This window comes from Balaenoptera physalus (assembly GCF_965194825.1).
Source record: "Balaenoptera physalus genome assembly, chromosome: 12".
Lineage (NCBI taxonomy): Eukaryota > Metazoa > Chordata > Mammalia > Artiodactyla > Balaenopteridae > Balaenoptera > Balaenoptera physalus.
Window position 1 is genome coordinate 88,276,688 of NC_138897.1, and position 16,338 is coordinate 88,293,025.

At 40.3% G+C, this 16,338-nt stretch overlaps 1 protein-coding gene across 2 annotated transcripts in view; it reads left to right on the plus strand.

Annotated features, from left to right (window-relative positions):
- PPTC7 (protein phosphatase targeting COQ7) overlaps positions 1–16,338 on the plus strand; it is a 40,801-nt gene that overhangs the window by 2,761 nt on the left and 21,702 nt on the right. The gene's annotated exons all lie outside the window — the stretch shown is intronic.

Sequence of the window (16,338 nt, forward strand, 5' to 3'; positions counted from 1 at the left end):
GCGATCCAAGGTGCGTTTTCCGCTTGAACAACCCCCATTTTAGAGATGAGGGAATTGAGGCGCAGAGCGGGCGAGCCACACGCTCAAGGTCACACAGCCTGAGAATGTGACCAGTTCGAGTCCGGAACCGCACTGTTAGTCACTTGGTAGTGCCAGCCCCGGACGATCTCGTCCCCTCCCCCGGCGACACCTGCAGGCTCCGAACCTCGCTCTGGCTCCCTCCCTCTCTCCTCCCTCTGCGTGGCCCGGGGATCCCTGCTTCTTCACGCTCCTGACGCCACAGCCCGGCCGTGGGCAGCGGGATCCCGAGCTGACTAGCTGTCGTGAGCCCCACACAGCCCAGCCGCATTCTTTCGTCGTCTCGATCGAGACCAGATCTACATCCTTTTGGAAGTCTCGCAGCGGAGGCCGCTGGCCTGGTGAAAAATCACTCGCAGTGCATTCTTCCAAACTGATCTTGCCCACTTGAGGTCACTTGGGGTGGAAGAGAGTCTCCTTGACCCAAAATAGAATGGTCAAACCCTCTTCTAGACTGCGGCCAAGAAAGCCTTGAGAATTGGTTAAAGCCTTTAAAGGCCACAGGTGCTTCCAACGGCCCATTCCAGTTACACCTTAGGGGTTGGGAGTCTAGAGTTAGAGCTTGCAGAAATGGCTAAATATAATTCACAAGCGATCAGAAACTTTACCATATTGTATGTCTTTGGAGGCAGTGCGTATGCCATAGAATCCTATGCCGTTAAATCTCTTTTAATAAATAAAGCACTTCCTTTGTAATTGAAGGACATGTTGTCATTGAACTTAGGTTCAAATATCGCTTTGGTTTCACTTCTCAGGTGAGATTATTTTGATTACTTTAAATTCCATATTCTGGGGCTTCCCTGGTGGCGCAGTGGTTGAGAGTCTGTCTGCCAATGCAGGGGACACGGGTTCGAGCCCTGGTCTGGGAAGATCCCACATGCCGCGGAGCAGCTGGGCCCGTGAGCCACAACTACTGAGCCTGCGCGTCTGGAGCCTGTGCTCCACAACAAGAGAGGCCGCGATAGTGAGAGGCCCGCGCACCGCGATGAAGAGTGGCCCCCGCTCGCCACAACTAGGGAGGGCTCTCGCGCAGAAACGAAGACCCAACACAGCCAAAAATAAATAATAAAAATTAAATTTCATATTCTGAGGCAAAGTTAGGCATTGGAACAAATGGTCCTGTAACTTTATGACCATAATTATTTTTTTAATTTGGTCTTAGAATAACTGCCTATTATCTTTGCTTCTACTCATGTACTGTTTGTGAACATAGAACTAGAAAAGTGGTTATCAGTTTAATTCATGAAAGTCTCCATTACCTGGGTTGAAAAAAATCAGTTAGTGTTTAGGCAACACTTAAGACTCCTCAGAAGGGAACTTGCAATTTTTTAAAAAAAATTTTTATTGGAGTATAGTTGATTGACAGTGTTGCATTAGTGTCTGCTCTGCAGCAAAGTGAATCAGTTATATATATACCCATTCTTTTTTAGATTCTTTTCCCATATAGGTCATTACAGAGTATTGAGTAAAGTTCCCTGTGGGAACTTGCAAATTGAAGTCCTACAGATCCACTCTAAAGTCAGCTTGACCCTGACTCGGTATCTTTTTTAAAGGTCTGTCAGTGGCTGTCTTTTTCCATTACAGTTGAGGCACTTCACAATTAGAAGCTTGTGACCTGTGCTGCTTTTTCAAGTTGCACTTATAGTGCAGCAGGATAGGGGATATTGAGCCACTAAGGTTCCCCCTTACAAATCTGCTGTGTGCTGGCTTATGTAAAAGATTTGTGATTTGATTTATGATTTGGGGGATATTTTGATGTGTCAAATTCCTAGGCTGAAGCTTGATTTAAAATTTTTTGAAGGCTACCTGCTTAATGGAGTGGGGTATTCATAAGGAAAATTTTGGTCAAACCCATTCTGAAAAAAGTATAAACATACCATCCTGGCAGAAACCTGGCCTGGTTTGGTGCTCAGCTTTGCCACTCTGTGATCTGTGGTTTTGGATAAGAGTCTCTCAGCTCATTTTCCTCATCTAGACTAGAGGATGAAGGGAGTGGACTACCTGACCCTCAAGAACTTCCAACCATCATATCATATTTTCTTTTTGTTTTGAAAAGACAGCACCCTTTGTTATTTTGCATCTCATATAATGGGCATTACTTCCTGTCTTATTTACATGGGCACCATCAGTAGATTTGTTCTGTTTTAAATCTGTCGCTAACCACCAGTGGTTCTTAACTTTCCTTGGTTCACAGCCTCTTGGTTTACTGCCCAAGGGCTCGCTTGCCCCAAAAATGTGCAGAGAGACAAAAGTTTGCATAGGCCCTTGGGGACTTCATTGACCCCGTGAAGTCCATCCATGTGCCACCTAGAGGTTCATGAATGGGTACCAGATTAAAAACCACAGCTCTGTACCCCTCTGGAAAGGAATGTTGCTAGGCATAACCAAACAGATGATTGCTTATGTGGTCTGTGGCCATATTTGACAAAGAGCCGTTTTAAGAGAGAGAGTTGCATGCAAATCAGGGAACACAGGTTCTCTAGCTAGGACTGTCCTGTTTTGGAGGAGTTCTTCCAGAAAGCCTTCTTGGGAGCCACCTGATACAACTTCTGAGTTGGCCTCATTTGATCTTTGGTTTCCACAATCCCGTCCGTATGATGGTGACTTCTATTTTATTGACACCATCCCATCACAGGCAGGTCTGATTATCTCTTGCTGTGAAAGAGGTGATGAGTCTCAGTGAGTTTTTAATACTGCTTTTTACTCTGGAAGTTGGAGTTGTAAACTGAATTTCATTAAAGGGCTATGTTGAGGGAGTTCCCTGGTGGCCTAGTGGTTAAGATTTGGTGCTGTCACTGCCATGACCTGGGTTCGATCCCTGGTCGGGGAACTGTGATCCCACAGGCTGTGCGGAGGGGCCCAAAAAAAAAAAAAAAAAAAAAAAGGCTATGTCGAATAATAATGTTATGTTGAACCTCAGTGCTTTGAACCTTCTAGTTCTGTAGATAATTCATTTTCTTTGGGTTGACACTGTGTTTATTGCTAAGTTATCTGTGCAACTCACTGTGGTCATCTAGGACTCTGTTTGGAATGAAAACTGTTTATTTCTTTTGTATTAGAAAGAGAAAGCTGTTTTATTTCTTTAATTTAGAATTGATCTGTTGTATTAGTCATGCAGTGACTAAAAGTACTTGGTTCTTTACAACATTTTTGTAGAGTCCCACTGGATTTCTTTTAGGAAAAACCAACTATGGTGGGTGTGGTGAGACATAAGAACTACTCCTATCCCCTGGAAAATTGGCAAAGGTGCTTTCTCTTTATTAGGTCCAACAGGAGTAAACCAGTACCAGCAGGAGCTATGTGCACTTTTCTTTTTCCTTCTTCCCTGTGACTAATATTGAGTTCTCTTATTACTCTATATGGCATGGTTGCTTAAGTACGTAAAAATATGAGAACTGCCTAGCGTGTAACTGCTGGGCCTCCCACAGCCCTAAGCCACTTAACAATAGAATCGAAGACCATTGAGAGTTGTAAGACTTAGAAACCTTGCAATCCAATTCTTTCATTTTACTGAAGACAAAACAGAGGGTCAAATGACTCTGCTAAGGTTACTCCACTAGTTAAGGGCAGAATTAGGACTAGCACCAAGATTCCCCGTTCCAGTCCTCTTTCCGTTACACCACTGGTTAAGTTTACTTGACAAGATAGGTGAATTCAAAACCCATCTGTCTTCTGGTACTGTTAAAGCGTTCTGGTAATGCTTTTCTTGCTTAAGGGTATGGGGATGTGTGTGTGTGTACAACTTCTTTATTCACTCTATGACTCATTAAAGTGCAAAAAAACTCCTCTGCGTCCTAAACCACAGTTTATTGGAAAAAAGACAGCATGGTGTATGCCATGTAAGTTCTGACTTATGAATACTGACTTGTAAAGTAATTCTTTTAAAACTGCACAATGTTTATTTAAGCTCGATTAACTTGAAACCTTAAAAATAAATGAAAAATTCTAGCCTTTAGATATAATTTTGATTGTGGCCAGGAATTTGAAGTGTTTTTGTGAGTAATACAGTCTTAAAAGTAGTTGTCTTGGGAATTCCCTGGCGGTCTAGTGTTTAAGACTCCGCGCTTCCACTGCTGGGGGCACAGGTTCAATCCCTGGTCGGGGAACTAAGATCCTGCAATCCACGAGGCACGGCCAAAAGAAAAAGTAGTTGTCTTAAGGTATGAGGATTACACAAACAATATAAAGATCAAAATTTTATTTAGGAAGTGAATTGATTAGGTAGAATTTGATGTTTTCCAATAGTCATGGTAATTTTAATGTATTTGGTAGAACCTCTATATCTGAAAGTGAGTTGTCCTTTTAATAAAGTGCTAGTCACCTTGGGAGAGTGTGTGTACGCGCTGATTTCAACCTTTCAAGAAGCCCTCTTTCGAATTTTCCTCATCTAGATTTCAAGCTGTGTCAGGAAACTAGTCTCATTATTATAAAGTCATAATTTTCTGAAAGTCAAAATTCAGTCTGATCCACCTGTTGACAGCAGACATAACCCTGACTGAATTTTTTTCACCTGCCATAACATTTACCTTTTAAAGTGAAAAATTCAGTAGCACAACATTCACAAGGTTGTGCAGCCACCACCACTAACTAGTTCCAGAACGTATTCATCACCCCAAAAGAAAACCCCTACCTATTAGCAGTCACTTCCCAGTTCCCCTCCCTCAATCCCTGGCAACAGAAAGTAGATTCTGACTCTACAGATTGCCTATTCTGGACATTTCATATAAATGGAGTCATATAATATGTGGTCTTTTGTGTCTGGCTTTTTTCACTTAGCATAAGATTTTCAAGATTTACCCACATTGTAGCATGTATCAGTACTTCATTCCTTTTTATGGCTGAATAATATTCCATTGTATGGACATACCATGTTAAAAAAATTCATCTATTAATGGACATTGGGTTGTTTCCACTTTTTTGGCTGTTGTGAATAGTGCTGCTGTGACACATTTATGTATAGGCTTTTTTGTGAACATATATATTCTCTTGGGTGTATACCTAGAAATGGAATCGTTGGGTCATATTGTAACTTTGCAACTTTATGAGCAATATAGTTGTTTTTTATATATTTTATATCATTCATATATAATGATTATATATCATTAATATAATTATTTAATAGAGGGGGAAATCTTTTTTAAATGTCAGCAATCAGGTATGTAAGTTCTGAGATCAATCAGTACTTTAAATATGCTGGATTTCATAATAATCTGTGTGCTTTCAAGAGAAAATTGTGGAATATTAAGGAAGTGTGAGAGTTGTGGCTTCAGTAAAAGAGCCTTCTAGGACTCAGAAACATCAGGGTTTAAGAAGCTACTGACAAAAAAATAGCCACTGACTAGTTGTCCTCTGACTTTTCTGAGTATTCTGTCATTCTGTAATGAATAGATTACAGGGTTGATGGATAGAGGAATTATGCTGTTTGTTTCTTAAACTCCTGCTCCCCAATATTTTTCTCATTTTGCTATATATTGTACTTTTCATAAGGTTCTTATAAGGCACATTATTTTTAAAGTCATTTTCTCATTTGTTATACCGTTAGAACTACTTTTCCTTTGTTCAGTCTTTAATCTAGAAATTCTTGAGCTTAGTTTTAAATTTTCCTAACTTCCAGCTTCTCTCTCAATTTGTTAATAATCTCCTTAAAGGAATATGGATAAATCTTGTTTTTATAGAGCAAGTAATTGCATTTTAAAAGCATGACTGTTTATACTTTTTTAGAAAATATACTTTTGTTAAAAGATTTTAAATTGTAGCAGAAGGTAAGATGTAGATGTTAACTGGTTGTGCTGTGGGGTTTTTTTGGGGGAGGGCAGGGTGTTGAGGGAGTTGGGGGAACCTGGATTGGAGGAGGCTGTTCCTGAACTTTAGCACTGCTTTCTGAAACTGGGCAATACATAACCTGAATGGTTGCAACAGTATCCAAATGGAGTTTGTACTTGTGTGTGACTCAAGAAGTACTACAACAGGTCAGAGTATTTGACCTACAACCATGTCCTTTGAATAAACGCCTATGTCGGTTTGAATAAACGCTTATGTCAAGTTCAAACTAAATGTCAAATTCATTTTATATAGGTCCCCGTGCCTTTTAGAGAGGCCTTACCTGGGGCTTTAGGTTCAGAATTTTCAGGGAAATGCTTTGGAAAGGTAAGTTGACAGTTTCTTTCTAAAGAAATTTTACTTTTCTAGTCAGTTGAAAAATGGTGTGCCTTGTGGGTTTGCCTTTCAAAATTAGTGTTAACTTTTGGTCTCATTTTAAGAACTGGTTACCTAGATCCTAATATTTGTCATTAGTAATAAAGTTCAGTGATCTGTCTTGTTTGAGAGTTGTCAAATATTTTAAAAATCTCAGTTTTCTATCTCTCTGAGGTCTAAAATCATTTGTTTCCTGTTATTAAACAATTCACACAGTTTACAGAATTGCATCATAAATCAAAACTTTTTTGCAAAAGCTGACCAACTGCAGGAGGCATTGGGCTGATAACACACACTTACTCATTTAAACTTGAGTTGACAAGTAGCACGGATCTTTCAGTTTAAAATTTTAAAGAAAAGATGCTAAATACTTTTGAATGGGATCCCAAACAGGATTTTGGGTGGATGGGGTGGGGGTGAGGGAGCAGAACCTTTTCTTTAAAGAGTGGAAAATACTTCACTCTGTTTTCTGCTAAACATTTATTCAATATCTGACACAAAATATGGTTCAACTTACCAGTGTTTTATACATACACAGTGCTTTAGATTTTACTCTTTTTTTTTTTTGGCTGCGTTGGGTCTTTGTTGCTGTGCGTGGGCTTTTCTCTAGTTGCAGAGAGCGGGGGCTACTCTTCGTTACCGTGTGCAGGCTTCTCATTGCGGTGCCTTCTCTTGTTGTGGAGCGTGGGCTCTAGGCATGCGGACTTTAGTAGTTGTGGCTCTTGGGCTTAGTTGCTCCGTGGCATGTGGAATCTTCCGGGATCAGGGCTCGAACCTGTGTCCCCTGCATTGGCAGGCGGATTCTTAACCACTGCGCCACCAGGGAAGTCCCTCGATTTTACAGTGTATTTTTATGTTTTACCTTATTTAATCTTTTAACTGTGAAATAGTTGCTCTTATTTCTGCTTAACCTGCATCTGTTTCCTCATCTATAAGGCTGACTCATCAGTAAGGTTAGTATCAAAGCTGGGACTTGAACCTAAGTTTTCTCTTGCGCATCTAGTGCTTTTAAATAAATGGTTTTGTTTTGCGCTTATAAAAGTAATACATGTTCACAAAAGCACGGTATAAAATACCTGTAACTCATAACTCAATTATAGTCAGTATGGTTTCCTCTAGCCTTTGTGTATATACAATTGTATGTATACATATTAGTAAATAAGGTTGGGTTAGTGTGTATTCTGCTCTGTAATGTTATTGTTATGTAATGTAGCTTGAGCATACTTCCATAATAAGCATAGCTATCATATTTTACTGCGTATATAGTCCATGAAGTCCTCTATTTTTAGTTATTTAGATTATTTCCAATTTTCTGTTATAAGTAACACTAGAGTGAATACCTCTACATGTAAGTATTTCCTTAGGATAAACTCCTTGAAGAGGAGTTCCTGAGTCAAAGGCTGTGAACTTTTGAAAGGTTTCTGATTTAAATATTAGTGTAGCTCCCTCCAGAGAGGTTATACTAATTTATACCTTTCCATTTGCTATGAAATTACTCTCATCAGTAAGCTTATTGTTGATCTTGAGTCTGTCACATTTAACAATTTATAAGTTTACTAGGTTCTTAAACAGTTGTTTTTGAGGTAAGTTTGTAGCTGGTGAATAGTTCTAGAACGGATTGAATTGTTGGTATGAATCCCAAGGGCTACAAAATGACTGCAAAAATTTTGCCAGAGACTGCAAAAGTGACTTACTACAAAGAGTGCTTTCTGTTGAGGGACCGAGTACTATTTTGACTCAAGCCAGTTCCAACACATTTTTGCACTGATTTTTCTTTTACTCATTTCTTTTTACTCATTCCCTCATGAAGAGGGAACTTCTTTCTTTTTGTACTACTGTGACTGTACATTTTGATCTTTCAAGGATGCCATCTCCAGTAGGTTTTTTGACTTATCAAAATTTGTGCTGTCATTTGAGGTAGATGCAAAAGGTTAGCTGTGCTGAATGAAGCCAACAAAAAGTGCTTCTGTTTTCACATCAGTGTTTGGATAGCAGTTTTGAATAAGAAAATAGATTTGAGCTATTTACATTAGAGCTGGAAAACTGTTCCTGGCCTCTAGTTTGAATACTAATTGGTAATATGGTCATCAGTGTTTCTATGAAATGAGAAAGTCTAAACAGAGGTGTCATTTATGCATGTATAGTTTTTAAAAATTCACTTCTCTTGGTTCTTGAGCTGCAACGTTGATCTTATTTTCTTGTTCATGTACCCTGAATTCACTGAACAATCAATGGTCTTTGGTGTGTTTTGTGAATACATTCTATACATACATATTAAATAATTTACAGATCGTCTGAATTCAGTGAAGCCAATTAATCTATAACTATCTTTTATTCTTTCATCAGAATTTCAAATTGAAAAATGGTTGGCCTGCCTTTTTGTCAGTGTCCTAAAGGAAAAAAAAACTTTTCCAATATTCTAGTCTGGTGGTTAAAACTGAAGTAAAAGGACATGGGGCAGTGTTTTTACCCTCTGGATCATTATCAAAACTTCTCTGAAAACATACATGAGGTGGTGTACTAAGGGGAAAGGATAAATTGAGAAGCCTGAAATGGAGCCTTTGTTTCAAAACTAGTTCATGCAGTAAATGTAATATTGTATATGAAAAGTAAAGTATAGCTGTATCTGTTAGCTTTTATTTTATAAAGAGTTTCTAAAACAGGCTCCCTTTTCTTGCAATGTGACTTAGAATCCCAGAATCTTAGATCTTAGAAAAAGGAACTCTCAAGAGAATTTGTCCTCCTGCCCTTTCTTTCACAGATGAGAAAACTAAAGTTTAGAGAAGTTATTTGGCCAGTGTCCTACAACCAGTTAGTGGCAAAGAAAGCTGGGAGCTGTGTCATCTCCAAGACTCCTTTTCAAGGCTCTTTCCATCCAGCCTTATTTTAACAGTCTGTGAGAAGAGGGCACAACACCTTGTGCAACTCTAGGATGAGATAATGGTTCATTCTCTCTCTCTCTCTTTCTTTTTTTAATTTTTATTGGGGTATAGTTGATTTACAATGTTATGTTAGTTTCAGGTATACAGCAAAGTGAATCAGTTATACATATATCCACTATTTGTTTAGATTCCTTTCCCATATAGGCCATTACAGAGTATTGAGTAGAGTTCCCTGTGCTATGCAGTAGGTTCTTACTAGTTATCTATTTTATATATAGTAGTGTATATATGTCAATCCCAATCTCCCAATTTATCCCACCACCCCCCCCCACCGCCCTTATCCCCAGTGGGTTCATTCTCTTTTTGTAGTTCTCAGATGAAAGTTGGTTTATCAGAATGTTGGTATTCTAACTTATCAGTACAGTCAACTGAATTCATTGTTTACTGGTTGTTTCCTGTTAGTCCTTGACAGGTGCTGGGGAAAAGACCACGAACAAAATAGACTTTAGCCTTGAAGTTTCACAGTCTGGGGGAGAAGGTACACATATGCACAGGAACAGAAACGTTAGATGTTGTGGAAGCATGGAGTCAGGCCCCGAGAGATGGGTGTTTCAATAAACTGAGGCAAGTGAGGAGAAGATTGGCAAGGCTCTCCAGATTGAGTGATCAGCAAATGCACAGAAGAAGACTTCCCAAACTACAGCTATTTTGTAGCTAGAGAGTAGTTTGGGCTGGCGGGGTGGGGATGGGAGGATGGTTGAGAATTGATGTTAGAAAACAGGTTAAGACCAAATTGTCAAAGGTCACAGTTGCCATATTGGGTGTTGTTTCATTTTTTGTTTTTGTAGAAGCTATAGGAGATGTTTTTGCTTTTGTTGTTTTGGGTTTAGTTTGGTTTTTTCTGAAGAAGCAGCACATTTAGATGGTACAAAATTGAAAAGGTATTCAAAATTCAAAAGGGTGCATAAAGTCTCCCTCTCACCCATGTCTCCTAGCTGCAAAAGTTCCTCTCCCAAAAGAAACCAATGTTATCAGTTTCTTGTATATTCTTCTAGAGAATGTTCTTAGAAATACAAGTAAATAAGTGTATATACATGGAAGGTATTTGACTAGAAGTGTAATATGGACATAGCAATCTTGTTTAAAAAAAAAAGATAAAAACGGTGTAATGGGAGAACAGGAGGCAAAAGATCAATTAGGAGGCTACTGAAATAGTCTGAGCTAGAATGGTCTTTAACTAAGGGTACTGGAAAGTAATTGGGCTTCAGGCACATTGCAGACAAAGAATCAACAGGACTTAGTGATAATTGGACGAAGAGGGTGAAGGAGAAAGAGAAATTGGAGTTGATTTTGAGGTTTTGCTTCTAGAAGCTTCTTTAAGGTTTCTAGCCTGGAAGTGTGGGGTGGTTTGGGCTGCCATTAATCAGGTTAGGAAATGCAAGAGAAGAATCAAAACTTTGGGAATTGAAAACAGGGGGTTGCTTGGTAGCAGAGGCATTTCAGAGGTAGAATCATCTGGTTCGTGGCATGCTTGGATCCAGCTGGTCTTTGTTGAGTCCTTAGTGCTCTGACAGTGAGTCTCATTAGAATCACCTGTATAGTTTGGATTTTTATGCTTTGTTACAAGGCCCAGGCCTACCCTGGGCTGGGCATACTGGCTCAGGAAGTAGGGCTTGGGTTCCACAGGTAATCTCAATGTGCAGCAAGAATTGAGAACTGTTGTGCCAGGAACCGGGCTAGCACTCCAGAATGAAAGACATTACCAGCATGAAAAAGACTCAGCCCTGAAGGGGGTCACGTTACGGAGTGGGAGAAAGGAGACAGGAAAGTCATGATACAGGCGCTGCTGTTATTGTAGTGACCTAGGGAGAGGGTTAGGCCCACTAACATTTATGTGTTCGTTGTCGTTATAAGATTTCCCATTTAAAATGAGAAATTTCTAAGTCTGAACCCTGGCACATAGTAGGCAGCAGGCACTTAAGAGGTATTTGTTAAATAAGGTTACTTCAGAGTCACTTCTGGAAAAAGAAAACTTATTTTTTCAAGGTGCAGATGAATCTTTTTTTCTTCATGTATTTTTTTGGAGACAAATACAGATTTGTTCCTTAGTGCTTGAAAATGTTGCTGTTTAAATGTTTAATGGAATATTGAATGGTGGTGGATGTGTGACCAGAAAAGCTGAATGGGCCACTCATATTTTAAACATTATATATGAGTGGGAATTGTCTTTTGATTGTGACCGTAGACCAGTGTTTGTAGAGCTTGCAGCCGACACTGATCAAAGACTTTTTTTCTGATTGCTACAGGGCAGACCCGTCTATATACTGTTATTTGGCCTTTTTTTTTTTTTTAATTTATCTTTGGCTGCGTTGGGTCTTCGTTGCTGCGTGCGGGCTTTCTCTAGTTGCGGCGAGCAGAGGCTACTCTTCGTTGCGGTGCAGGGGCTTATTGTGGTGGCTTCTCTTGTTGCGGAGCATGGGCTCTAGGCACACAGGCTTCAGTAGTTGTGGCACGTGGGCTCAGTAGTTGTGGCACACAGGCTTAGTTGCTCCACGGCATGTGGGATCTTCCCGGACCAGGGCTCTAACCTGTGTCCCCTGCATTGGCAGGTGGATTCTTAACCACTGTGCCACCAGGGAAGCCCTGGCCTTAAGAAAGACATAACTCTCATTTATTGCATGTTGGCCGTGAGCTGAGCACTGTGACGAGGCACTCTTTAACACCATTATCCGTGTTCTTCACACCAGCACTGTGATGTTCATGATTTTATTCCCACTTACAGGTGAACATAATGAGTCTCAGAGAGCTACCCAAGACACCCTTAGTACACCTCATCCTAATCCTGGAGCTGGAATTTGAACCCAGATCTGACTCCAAAGCCTTGCCCAGTGTGTGTACACTGCCTTTTAAGTCAGAAATGATCATTTAAAACTTTGTTTTACTGGGTCTTTGCTGGGTCTGAGTACTATTTAGTTATAACTATTCCTAGGCTAATAATTGAGCAAAGCCCCTTAATTAAAGCAAATAAAGGCCTTAGCGAGCCTGTTGAACTAGTCAGTAGACCACAGGAACTTTGGTGGCCTCAGGCTAGCCCTTTGCTTCTGGGGGACCTCCTAAATACCTTAACTCCTACAGTGCATTGTTTCGCTAATTGCTGGTGAGAGGTTCGTGGCAGGGGTGTGATAGGCATTTACCTAGAGGTGAGGTTTCTCTGCTCTTAGAGCTGTAACTTCCGCCTTTATTACTTATACTTTATCCATATTAGTCAAAATCACAGGGAACTGCCCAAAATGCCTCTCTCTCCTCAGCCTCCTCCTCCCCCACAACTTGGTATTTTCATCCTTCCAGGCTCAAATCAGACACTTCTCCATGAATGCTTTTCTAATTCCTTTAGCTAGATGTAATCTGATCTTCCTTGCTCTTGGCTTTAGTGGTACATGTTTATTTTGTTTTATTATAGCCATTTATCTTAAGCTGCTCCAATTCCCCGCCTCCCCCATCACTACCACTTGATTTTAAGTTCCTCTGGGCGGGAAATCTTTTATTATATGTAAATCCCTTTGGCTCCCTTTCACTACAATGTCTTGCATATAGGAGATGTTCAATAAAATGTGTTGACTAACTTTAATATTGAATGTAAGTGTAAAATGCAATTCTTAATTGAATTCATATAGTTTATCATCTCTCCCATAAAGGCAACATGTACTCATTACTGGAAAAATGGGGAAGTGTGGAAAATAAAAAGAAGAAAAGGACTTCCCTGGTGGCGCAGTGGTTAAGAATACGCCTGCCAATGCAGGGGACCCGGGTTCGAGACCTGGTCCCGGAAGATCCCACGTGCCGCGGAGCAACTAAGCCTGTGGGCCACAACTACTGAGCCTGCGTGCCACAACTACTGAAGCCGGCGCGCCTAGAGCCCATGCTCCGCAACAAGAGAAGCCACCGCAATGAGAAGCCCGCGCACCACAACGAAGAGTAACTCCCGCTTGCCGCATCTAGAGAAAGCCGGCGCACAGCAACGAAGACCCAACGCAGCCAAATAAATAAATAAATCTTAAAAAAAAGAAAGAAAATTACTTGTTCTGCCCCCTCAAAGTTCATTACTTAGTTGAACAATATATAGGGAAAATATAATTAATTTTCAGAAATTAAGGGTCAGTTCTTGGCAAGCTTTTTTATTTTTTAAATTTATTTATTTTTGGCTGTGTTGGGTCTTCGTTGCTGCACACAGGCTTTCTCTAGTTGCGGTGAGCGGGGGCTACTCTTCTTTGCGGTGCGCGGGCTTCTTATTGCGGTGGCTTCTCGTTGCGGAGCACAGGCTCTAGGCGCGCGGGCTCAGTAGTTGTGGCGCACGGGCTTAGTTGCTCCGCGGCATGTGGGATCTTCCCGGACCAGGGATCGAACCCATGTCCCCTGCATTGGCAGGCGGATTCTCAACCACTGCGCCACCGGGGAAGACCTTAATTTGGCAGGCTTATTCAAAAGAATTATGTTCTCACTTTTTTTAAAAAAGCATTTGTGCCAAGGTTGCATGTGACTCGACCTCTCTCAGAAGGTGGTATTTTAGTAAAAAGCAGCTCTTATATTTATAGAGGGGTGGAGAAAGCAGGGGGTAAAATAGTATCCTCTTTGGGGTTAGGTCAGGGTATATGGCTTAATTGTTATAAATATTAGGTTAACCTTTAAGACCGGAATTCTAGATCTAATCTTATAAATAGAAGGAAAAATTTTCTCTTAGCCTACAGGGCCAGTACAAGTAGACACACATCAGATAGCTGGACTTTAATTGCTGTTACTTTCTTACTTAAACGTTAAATTATTAGGCACTGTGTAACATTTTCTAATATCTAGAAACTAACAGAAGCATCAGCTTTAATAGAAGCCCTTAATTCTGTAACACACTAAGGTCCCTGTCTCTATTGTTCATATCTTAAAATAAGTGTGAGCCCCCCAGATGATTTGTCTGTTGCTTCCTCCTGTCTAGAAAGCATTGCTGACAGCATTTAGCATTTGAGGAAGATACTGTTGCAGCTCAGAAAGGAGTGAAGTGACCTTTATCTGTGACTTAACCTTCAACTTTGTAAGATACCCAAGGTCCTCAGCCACAGTTAAGTCAAAACACATCATTCCACATTAAATATTTGGTATTTAAACAGAAGAGCTAGAGGAAGTTAGAGGAAGACCATTTTTCTTTTAAAAAGGTTGACTTTGAGTTTCTTTGCCTTCACACTATCATTTCCTAATCGTCTTCTACTACCCAGAGTAGTCTGGAGATTACCGTGTCTAATTAATGAAGTATTCTGGACAGTGGGTTTAAATTGTATATGTATGTGTGTGCATTTTAATTTGATTAATTATTAAGTAGTTTCAGGTTTACTAAGCTAGAAAGGAACAGTTATTTTGTTTAGAATTCTAAAACATAAAATAGAACAATTTATTCCTGCTTTGAGTCCGTATTTGAGTTTTGTTAACTGTCCTGGACAGTACTATTTCTTGAGCAGGATTTGAGTTTTGCTTGTAAATGTCCCTTTTTATACATTTTGTTATAGGGTTGAACCTTTCTTCCTTCCATCCTTTCAGCTTTATTGCCTCAGCTTTGAGTTAGCTGTTCTGCTTAGAGATCTTGAGTTCTTTTTTTTTATAAGTTTATTTATTTTATTTATTTATTTTTGGCTGCCTTGTGTCTTTGTTGCTGTGCACGGGCTTTCTCTAGTTGCGGCGAGTGGGGACTACTCTTCATTGCGGTGGGTGGGCTTCTCATTGCGGTGGCTTCTCTTGTTGCGGAGCACGGGCTCTAGGCACGCGGGCTTCAGTAGTTGTGGCTCACGGGCTCTAGAGCGCAGGCTCAGCAGTTGTGGCGCATGGGCTTTGTTGCTCCGTGGCATGTGGGACCTTCCCGGACCAGGGCTCGAACCCGTGTCCCCCGCATCGGCAGGCGGATTCCCAACCACTGCACCACCAGGGAAGCCCAAGATCTTGAGTTCTTGACGTAGACTTGGTATCTGGAGAATTAGAAGATGCAGGTTTCATTGTGACTAATGCATAGTGGTTATTTTGGGGAAACTTCTTGCAAAGGGAATATATCACTTGTTAAAGCAGGAAGAACGTGATAATCTATATAATTTCACCTCTAGAGAACTGAAAGGAGTGTTAGTCAAAGCAAATTGTACTTTTCTGAATAAATCAACTTTTGAATACATTTTTCCAGTAACCCTTCTTTTTGTTCCCTTTGGGATAATTGTTTGCAGAAGCATTTCACAGTCCTGAATCACAGGGGAGTGTTTTTAATGCCCAAATAGCTGAGGCTTCAGAATGGTTGATACAAGTGTGATCTGTTCCATTTGATAGAAATTGAGTTTATCCTCTGATCTCATTTTTCTCTAGTTATAATGCTTCATGTTGTGATGCCCCTAGACAAATAAGGTTGGCTTTGAGACCACTAGACTATAGTATTTGAAGAAGAGCCTTGGCACCTGAAAAGAAGCGGGCTGTAGCGCTGCAACAGATACTGCGTAACCAGTTCCTCATCAGACGAGCGCTCGCTGCAGAAGGTGTCAAACCAGATATGCTTATCCCTTGAGTGCAGAGGGTCTCCTGCTGCTTTTATTATTCAACTCTTGTGATCCAGCCAGATTCTTACTCAGTTTCTCCTCTGGAGTTTCAGTTCACTATCAGGTACCCATCCTAGTAGATAGGAGATGTGTTTCACTGATGGAAAAACAATCCCTGTAGAACTGTCTTACTTCATTAGAGAGAGTATGAGGCTCAATGTAAAATGCCTTGAGATCATCAAAGATGCAAGGAATAAAGCTCTATTACCTTTGGGTACTACTTAGTATTTGAAATTCTGCCAGAGCTATTGGATAAAATCAAATTGCCTATTTTTCTTCCCTGATGCTTATATTAAAATTGAAATTTAGTATTTATTTTTTGGGTATCACTTTCTTCTGGAAAATGTAACTAATTGCATGTCAATCTGAAGATGAGTGTAGTAAGAAGAGTTTAAGAAGAACGGCAGCCTCATGCTGATGGCTGATAATGGATAATGATGGAGAGACTCAGGCTGATGATCGCTTAGTTCAAAATCTTTTTCAATGTGAGCCTTTGCCAGCTACACAGTTAGGTGGCCGAATGCAGTTGGAAGGAGGATTTTTAAGCTTCCACAATTTCAGCTTACTTACCA